Below are 5,889 nucleotides of genomic sequence, written 5' to 3' on the forward strand. Positions count from 1 at the left end.
CTTCCTTCTTGTCCAGCTGTGCGCGAAAAACTAGAGAACAATTGAAAATTAGGAGGAGAAGGAGAAGATGATGATGACTAAGAAAAAGTACTCATGAGACGAAAACTGTTAGGCTTCTGACTTTTTATTCTTGGACAGGACGTGTGAAGGGTTCCCACACTGGCAAGTTTGAGCTTAATTATCTTAATCCCCATACAAGATATCAAAAATGTGTCAACTGACAAAACACTTTTGATATTATGATAAACATTTTATCAGTTGACAACTTTTTTATATCTTTGACAAAAACTGAGGAAAATTGGCACAATGTTAGAGGTTAAGGGGTCCTGCTATTCAAGGTTTTACTTTTGATGCCCGCAAGTGAATCTGAAAGTCAAAAAATCTCAACATCGAAAACAATATTCTAGACAAATGAGGGAACGTATTCTCAGACGGCCTTGAATACCAAGCGGTGCTTTGCATCTATTCTACTTTTGCTTTCTTCCATAAGTTCCTGTATCACTTCAAATTGTACAAAAAGTATGTTCCTATTATATTTTTTTCAATTTCTCAGAAAAAGATGGCATCTTTACGAGTCATAAATTTTATAGACTGACTACTGGACGCTAAAACTAAAATGGCGGAATGCTAAACTGCTCCATCCATTTTTTTTGCTCAGCTCAAAAAAAATGGACCCAAATTGGGCGAAAAAAAGGACGACTTGAAAAATAGTCAAGGCTTGTTAGTGTGGTCCGAATGTTTGGTTTGGGTATGACAGAGAGAGAGAGAATACATGGAAATCTGAGTATATCTCTCTGTTCTGGGTGAACATATGTGCTCCCCCAAACATGAACAATATGGACTCTCGGGGATGCTTGAAATGCAACACCTTGTACGGGAATAAACACATTCTGGTAGGAAGAAACGAAAGCTAACAAATTTGATTGGTTTCTGAGAGGAAGAGAGAGGAGAGTATCTATGAGAGTATGAACTAATAATAATAATAACAAGAAGAAGCATGGAAGGAACTAATGAAAAGGAATGTTGCACCCAGAAGCAAAAGAAGAAGAAGAAGAAGAAGTAGAACAACATTCACTGAATTTGTGAAGATACCAATGTCAAAAGAATGGGAAACAGACTCCTTCACGAGAACATAGGAATACAGAAATACGACTCCGCGTCACTTCGAAACTGCGATAATTCGAAATCAGTCATTTCGAAACCGTGGAAATACAGGCGCATGGATAAATTCAGACTACAAAAAAAAAATTGTAAAATTCAGACTACATAAATTCAGACTACAGAAACAATCATTGGGTTTACAAAATAGAACGCATTCTGAAATTCGAAAAAAATAGCTTTGAAAACAATAAAATTTTGGATTTTTTTCGAATTGCAGAATGGGTTCTATCAAGAAGTGCATATTTGAAAACCCTATGATAGTTTTTTAGTCTGAAAATTATCTATTCGTCGGTATTACCATGATTTCGAAATGAATGGTTTGACGCGGAGCTAAAAATTTAGCCAAAAAAATTTAAGTTTTACTCGGTTTTAAAAAAGTAATATACTCATATTCGTGGCTGAAATTGCTGAAGCTAATATTTTAGCATCGCAGTAATTCTGTAATCTTGAAACTTATATTTCAAACCCAAAGTGCAAAGTATAAAGAATCCAGGAATCAACTAGCATCTCTGTGAACGATGGAAAAGTGGGGAACTCATTGCCGAAGAAGCCTCGACTCTGTTCATCGAAGGTGAATTCCCTGGGCGACGAGAGAATGTGTGGGACGAAGAGATTTAGATGAAATGAAGATAAGAATGGAAAAGGAGGAGGAGAAGCGAAATCTTCGTGGAAGAAGAGAAATAGGAGAATTAATTGGTTTGATGGAAGACGACAGGAGCCAGAAGACATCTTCCAGATTGCTATACGAAGTTTTTCAGTAGAGGGATTGCTAACCTTTACCGAATCCAAGTTGCTGGCGGCGGAATTCATCCGCGGAAGAGTATCCATCCTGAATCCACATGCACAACGAGTGAGAGAGGAAGAATCCTTCAATTCATATTAAGCCACGCCCCCTTAGTCTCACACCCAGCTGCGCGGGAAAATAAGAATCAGTGGCACACACCCCAAGGCCTTGACAACACAGTTAGTTCAGAAACAGAGAATTGGAACACCCAAACCCAAATGAGCTAATTATACACTGCTTCTTCCATTCTTTCTGTCTCCACCTCGTTGTGAGCATTAACACTGGATTACGTTGGAGGAGGAAGAAGGGAATGGGACGACTCCTTCCGTTCGGATGGAAGCGGTAAACATGCGGATATGGAGAGATGTGCACTGATTTGAATTAACTGAGAATAAGAGAGGGGGCACCCTTCGAAAATAGAATGGTAATTATGTGGAGAAGAAGTGCGAATTCATAAAATTCGCGGATTTGCATTTTCAATCTTCAAGATGAGAGAGATTGATGGACTTCGAATAGTGTCAATATGAAGATTTTTAATTTTCTAAAGGAACATTAGAACCTAAAAATCCTGAAATTTTCGAAATTTCCGAAATACAAAATTCCGAAAATTCCAGAAATCTAATAACTCCAAGAATCCAAAAAATCGAAAAATTCCAAAATTTTCAAAACTTCCGAAAGTTAAAAAAAAAACTTTGAAAATCCTGAAATTTATTTCCGAAATAGAAAAAAATCTGAAATTTTCGAAAATATCCAAGTTCCAAAAATCCGAAATATTCCGAAAACTCCGAAAGTTCCAAAAAATTCAAAATTTCAAATTATCCTGAGAATTTCAAATATTCCAAAAACTTCGAAAATTAGAGAACATTTTGAAAATTTCGAAAAATCAAAAGAAAATTGAAAATTTTAAACATCCTTAAATATCCCAAAAATCCTGAAAATTTCAAAATTTCAAAAACTTCGGAGAATTTCAAATATTAAGAAAACATCGAAAACTTCAAAAAATTCCGAACTTTCAAGAATGAAAAAATTCCAAAATTTAAAATATTCCGAAAAATCTAAAAATCCAGAAAATTCAAAACAAATCCAAAAACTTTTAAAATTTTCAAAAAATTAAAAATCCTTAAAATGCCAAAATTTTATTTTTTCCAATACTTAATTTCATGGACATATGAATTCAATAATGTTAAATTGTAATCCAAAATGCAAATTTTTTTCAAAATACGAAATAATCAGAATTTAATCTAGCTCATTGAAGATCTGATTAGGGAGTTAATTTTTTGTAGCTTTCAATTCAGAACTCTTTTACTTATTATAATTTTCGAATATTTGTACTTTCGAAATTCAGCTTCAAGATCTCTCCAAAACTTTATGCTTCATACCATTTTACCCATTTCTTACTCAATTCAAAACTTTTCGAATCATGATCCAAGTATTACGAAACGCTCTTGAAATGCATATCCTCTCTCAAAACTTCTTCGTCTTCTTTTTTCACTATTTTTCTATTTGCATGTTTCGGAACGAAGTCTCAAAGCAATGCATATGTGATGACGTGGTGTGTGTTTGACATGAATTGAATACCATTTCAAAACTTAACTTTGTGCTTCTTCTACTGGCTCCCGTCCCATTCTTTCCTTATTCAAGAAGATAATTAGTTTTCGGGAGAGGGGAGTTCCCCTCCTTTTTCTTCTTTTCGTCGCGTTTTAATTGGTATGCGGTGAGCAGAGCATCTTCTTCTTGTGTCCTAATAATCAGAACGGACACACACAAGTGCCAGAGAATGAAGGCGTTTCGCGCCCATAATTGAATCATTTCGTTTTGCATCACACCAATTGAAAATGAAGAAGAAGGAGGAGGAGCACTTTTCGAACGATGCCTTTCACCTCTCCAGAATCATATTTCGAAAGAAGGACGGAAATAGAACGGAAATAAGGAAAAGAAAGAAGAGTCAAAAGAAGATTGAAAGCTTCTGGAACGAGACGATTATTCAAATGAAATCTGGAGAAAGAGAGGGAGAGAGTCGCTTCTGGTTTTCTGAAGGGCTCAAGAAGCTCAGAATGTTTTGAAGAAATTAGGAATGAATCATCAGGGTTCCATAGACGAGAAGTCAGATTTTTAAAAGTTAACATCTGAAAATTCTAGCTCGGCTGTTGGCTCGTTTCTTCTGCTACGAAGTTGAGTGGGAGGGGGGGTTGACTTTTGGATGGGTATTGGCCAGTTTCTGATCGGAAGTTGCCCAAAAACGACTGTATGCTCAGATTTTGGTCGGAAGTTGAAAGTTGAACTATTACTAGAACCATGTAGAAGCTTCCTACCAGAAGCTGCCGGCTACGCCAGAGAGGTTTGGAATGAGCAAAAAATATTCTAAAATAAGTAAACATGTTTAGTAGGCAAGATAAAATGCAGAACAAAATCAAAAATTTACGAGTTTCAGAATTACGGAACTAGGCTCGGCGAACTTTTTTTCCGATGGTTAATGGAAAAGATGTTTCTTCAAGTACACTTTTCTGTTATCGAAAGTTAAAGTTTAAACTGAAATTGTGAACAGCGTCAAAGTTTTAGGAATTTTTTTTAGAAAATAAAGAACAAAGTATACCGTAGCTTTTCTATTTTTTCGAGAATATCGTAATTGTTCTAATAGAAGCCCACCAGAAACTCCAACTTTGAGCTAGGAAATCTAGATTTCTGGGAAAGATATCACAAATGTGTAAACTATTAAAATATTGGTGATTTTATGAAGAAGAATCGATCAGTTGATCCCTTTTCAATATTTTTTACAGGAAATGAGGTATGTAGGCACTAAATAGACAGTTATCATTAGAGTGTCTACGGTATTTTGCTAATTTCCGAATGAAACCATTCATACCAAAATTCCTACTTGCCCATTTTTATTCCGGTTCCCAAAATCGTTATTTTTTGTCCTCAAATTTTACCAAATCCAAAAACTTCTCCTACAAAACTCCTGACCGATTCTTCATCCAACATCACTTTTTTCCCAAGTATCCCTTCGTCAAAAAGAAAAAAACCATCATCCATCAACCGTGTGTTGCCGTTTCTTTTTTCCTTTCCGGAATCCGACTTTTCTTGAAAGGAAACTTCTAAAAAAAAGTGGGTGCTCTCGGTTTCCCAAGAGGATTTCAACTCGGGACCCATTTTAGGATGTTTTGTGTAGCACTCATAAAATGAGTACATTTGCATAATCTGTGTGAAGAACACAAGACACTCACTGGAATCAGCTCAACATTTGACGTCGTCATTTCATTGGCGTCGGAGACAACATTTCTACTGTTCGGAGAATCTGAAGAATTAGAAGACGTTCAGATGATATGGAAAGAAAATATCGTTGGAAAAAATAACGGATAGAAACTGGGAGACACGAAAAAAGAAGAAGAAGAAGTGTGAATAAAAGGCATCCGTGCAAAATGTGCTAATTCCATTATACGAGACGAGAAGAAGATTAAACAAACATGGAAAAACGAGACGCACACACCGATCATCGTCACATTGTTGTGTGAAGATTATAGCTGTTTGGAAGAGGATGAAAAACTATATAACACCTTCCCGAAAATGGGATACACATTATATTCTCAAGTTTGAAGATATCACACATAAAGCTGGATGACGGTAAAACCTCTAATAGAAGGGCCCCTAGCTTTAACATTGAGCCAATTTATCTCGGTTCCTGTCAAAGCTATGAAAAAATGTCAACTGATAAATTGCTTAATATAATAACGCAAATGTTTTGTCAGTTGACAGATTGTTGTTATAGCAATCAAGATAATTAAGGTCAAACTTGACAGTGTGTGGGCCCTTCTTTTACAGGTTTTACAAAAACTAAAGAGTGGGTGTGACTTTTCTCTTGTCGAGTTCCCTAATCTGCACCCTCTACGTTGATTTTTTTTAACGTGTTTTTGACATATACCGTAAAACCTCTAATAGAACGACAC

The sequence above is a fragment of the Caenorhabditis briggsae genome, assembly GCF_000004555.2.
Source record: "Caenorhabditis briggsae complete genome, chrII, whole genome shotgun sequence".
NCBI lineage: Eukaryota > Metazoa > Nematoda > Chromadorea > Rhabditida > Rhabditidae > Caenorhabditis > Caenorhabditis briggsae.